The sequence below is a fragment of the Glycine max genome, chromosome 17 (assembly GCF_000004515.6).
Source record: "Glycine max cultivar Williams 82 chromosome 17, Glycine_max_v4.0, whole genome shotgun sequence".
Lineage (NCBI taxonomy): Eukaryota > Viridiplantae > Streptophyta > Magnoliopsida > Fabales > Fabaceae > Glycine > Glycine max.
In genome coordinates this window covers 39,645,925-39,649,998 of record NC_038253.2, presented here as the reverse complement: position 1 = coordinate 39,649,998, position 4,074 = coordinate 39,645,925, and the positions used below count along the sequence as shown (strand labels likewise).

Sequence of the window (4,074 nt, the reverse complement as noted above, 5' to 3'; positions counted from 1 at the left end):
TTGCCGTTGATCAAGCCAAACAATAATCTATTTTTGGTACTAATAATTACGGTTGTCATCTTATGTTATCCATAACCTATATGCAAGGGCCTATTGTATCCTGGCTATCTATATCTCTTGCATCTGATCGTTACAGCAATGTAATCAGTCTTCCCATTATCTTATAGAGCCAAGGAGGGAAAAATGAAATGGCTCACACTTGAGAGCAGAAACACACCATTGCACGCCAAAAACCTTAAGCTGAACATTGCTTTAACAGGGAGTTAAAGAAACATGAATTGCAAGCAGCAACTTAAAAAGCAGACTTCATTCCACCATGGGAGCAATGAATGCAACCCTCTATATTCCAATCCATTTCAAGATGATAATACATATAACATTTAATAATACATCATATCCTCAATTCAATCTCTATTGGGTAGTATAACAATTGATTCCAAAATGAAAACAGTCTTCGCCAAGCTTTTAAAATTCTGGCTCCTATGGGCAGTTTTGCTGCATTTCTTGATATTGTGAGAAATTACAGACAAATGCAGTCCATACCCTGACATTACAGCTGAAATCGCGACCACTAACCGTTTTTTAAAAACCTTGGTCTAATCTTCATCCAAAAAAGAATCAAAAAATATATAAGCCATCTTCCTCTTCTCCTTCATCATCATCATCATCATCATACAACAACATATACTCTTGCCCCAATTCCTCATCCTCACCATCATCATCATCATCATCTTCCAAACCAAAACCATGTTCTTCTCCCTGTTCTCTTCTCCTACTATTCTCCCTTCTTCTCTTGGGCACCAAATCACCAACCTCCCCATTCTCCACCCCACTCCACGGCACCCACAAATCAGCGTGGCGCCCGAGCGCCCTATCCCAATCCCCGACCACCACGGTCCCCAAATCCGCCTCCCTGGCCCTCCTCAACATCTCCGAAAAATCCGAATCATCTGAAACCAAAAACAGCCAATCAATCCCTCTACTCATCGAGTGCACCATTTGCCTCTTCAAGGCCCAATCCGCCGCCTGAGGCTTATCCTGCACAGTCTTCACAAACACCCCCGCTCGCCTCAGCTCCGCCGCCAGCCCGTACCCGACCTTGGGCACTACAAGCGTCCTCGCCGCATCGTCATACTTATGGTTCCCGCGCAAAAAACGTTCTTTGAAACGGTGCCGTTTTTTTCCTTTCAAGGACTTGAGACGGTTGAGCTTCTTCTGGCGCTCACGCTGGTGGAGCTGCTTGAAGTGTTTTTTTAGGTCGAGGTGGGTCTTGCACTTGCGCCCGCACACGCCGCACGTGTAGGGCTCCGGTGGGGTGATGATTCCCTTTCGTTCGAGGATGTCGAGGTTTTTGCGGTCGCGGCGTTGCTGGAGGACCCACTGGGGGAGGTGGACGAAGGCGTGGCGGTTGGCGTAGGCGGAGAAGTCGACAAGGTCGCCGAAGCGGGCGGCGAGGGTTTTGAGGGAGATGGCGACGTCGTAGGGTGGGCCGCGGGGGGGTTTGTTGTCGAGGTCCCAGAGGACGACCACCTTGGAGGCTTTGGGGGCGTAGATTCCTTGGCTGTTCTTCACCATGTCGATTTCGATGCTGTTGTTGTTGTTGTTGTTGCTGCAGCATTGGATGCGTGGGAAGTGACGGTTGTGAGGGAAGGGTTTGGTAGTTGTAATTGTTGTGAGGGGAATGGAAGGAAGGGTAATCTGGGAATGAAGATTGAAGTGGATTGTGTTTGCATTGTGGAGGAGAAACAGAGAATTCTTCATGTTTTTCTCATTCGCACCACTCATGGATACAAAGATAAGGGGAAAAGCCAAGGAATCTCTTCCTCTTCACACTTCAGGAGTGGATTTTTTTTTTTTTGACAATTACTTAATGCACCTCCAAATATTCTAATATGTCCTTATACCCCTTTTCTCCCTCTCTCTCTCCCACCACCTCCTCCTCCGTGTTCCTTCACTTAGCCACCATTACTCTTGCACCAAACACAACACCATCATCACCAGATCCACCACCTCCTCCTCCGTGTTCCTTCACTTAGCCACCATTACTCTTGCACCAAACACAACACCATCATCACCAGATCCACGCGTCCAAACATGATTTCATTCCATCACCTTCGTGCAATTGCACACGAAACCCACCATTATTGGCGCGCCCACCATATGCATTATGGATTGTTCAATTCGTAATGCATTTGTACTGCGGATTGAATAATTCGTTATGTTTTTTTTGTATTACAGGTTGAGCAATCCGTAATGCAAAAAAAATACATTACAGATTGAGAATCCATAATACATTTGTGTTACGGATTGAACAATCTATAATGCGATTGGAGGTACCAAAATTCAGCACCACACTTACTTATTTTCTTGACCAAAACTCAACGTCGCAATGATGCACACTTCACTCCCCTAGCTTTCTAGTCTCTCCTCACACTCATGTTCACACACTTCACTTGAAGAAAAAGGGTATATTAGAAAATTTAGAGGTGCGTTAAATAATTATCTTTTTTTGTGGGAGCTTACCAGGCTTGTCCTTATGCAGCCCAGTACATGATATTTGACTCTCTTTTTTTGTACAAGTTTTTTTTAAGTGTTGGAGGGCACATGTTATTTGAGGCGTTCATTTCTTGCACTCTCACTGTTACACTATTGCATCCTGTACCTCCTATTGTATTAAAAAAGCTCTTTCTAGAATACAAATTTATATTCTAGAATGTAGTGTGTGAAGTGTTGAATGGAAGAGTGAGAGTGCACGATACAATAACCGTTATTTTGAGTGACAATTTATAAGACTATAACCTCTGCTTTCTGATTTACAAATTTTCTTATATTTAATCTATGTTTCACCTAGCAACTATTGAATTTATTAGTATCCCTAATACTCCAACAACAACGACAATGAGTCAATGACAACAACCGAGACACAATCTCTTAATTAATTAAATTATATTTAATAATTTAATGGTATTATTAATAAATATATTAAATTGTTTTTGCTGAATTAATAAATATATTAAGTCTAGGATTCAATTTGATCAAAATAAAAAAAAATAAAACATATGTAAAATAAAGCATTAGGCCAAATTACAAAAATTTTAAAAAAAGAGAACTAAAATTGTAATAAAAAATAGAAAGATCAAAATTGTGACATGTGAATCATTTTGTGTAGGTTTATTTTAGCTTAACTAAAAGTCAAATTTGAATCTTGAATATATAATTCTGTTAAATATTTGGAGATAATTATAGCTTAAAGTGATTCTATCTTACTCAACTAAAATTGTCTTTCATAAAAGATACTGATGATTTATAAAAAAATTAAAGCACGATCAAAATTACAATTCAGTCTATTTCTTATTATCCTAACGTGTAGTGAAATTTCTCATCATATCGTCTATTAATATTAATATTTTTTTTGCTTAATGAGAAGAAAATTCTAATTTCACCCTTATACAATGAAGCCAAATAATTTAAAAGTCGAAATACATTAATTCGAAATTGAAATGCATGCTATGGCCTATGTATAAGAGGGATTCTCACTTTAGCACTAAATTATATCTTGAGAATTTCTCATCTACCAAATGAGAATTTAGTTGGGCAAAAAGAAAAGGCACCAATAAGTGCAGTGGCTCGTACATAATACTTGATCAAATTGCATCCCTCTTTTTTTTTTTAGCATATATTGGGTTAAATATTTTAAAAAAATCACTTATTAATTAATGATTTTCCGTTTGGTTAGATTTTATCAATATAGTTTTTTTTAATGAAAATTAAATTGTTAATATAAATATTGTGAACTTATATTAATAAAAAAAGTATACTATATTAATAGTGTATTGTATTGATGTAATATATCGATTTCTTAATCCAGCAAAAAAAAATATTGATTTCTTATGTTAATAAAATTATTTATTAGTAGGCTTAAATATTTTTTTTCATGTAATTTTATATTTTTTTCATTTTAATCATTACAAAACGTGTTTATTTTACTTTTCGTCCTTAAAATATGTTATATAACATTTTTTTATTGTTCAAAAGTATTTTTTTTACTGTTCAAAGTGTTGTCTAAAGCCTTTT

The 4,074-nt window shown here is 37.6% G+C and overlaps 1 non-coding gene across 1 annotated transcript; it reads right to left on the bottom strand.

Moving 5' to 3' along the window:
• Positions 1-326: 326 nt before the first annotated feature.
• On the bottom strand, positions 327-1,888 carry LOC100787323 (uncharacterized). The gene has a single exon (XR_003265229.2). It is a non-coding gene; the product is annotated as an uncharacterized protein (transcript).
• Positions 1,889-4,074: the final 2,186 nt, after the last annotated feature.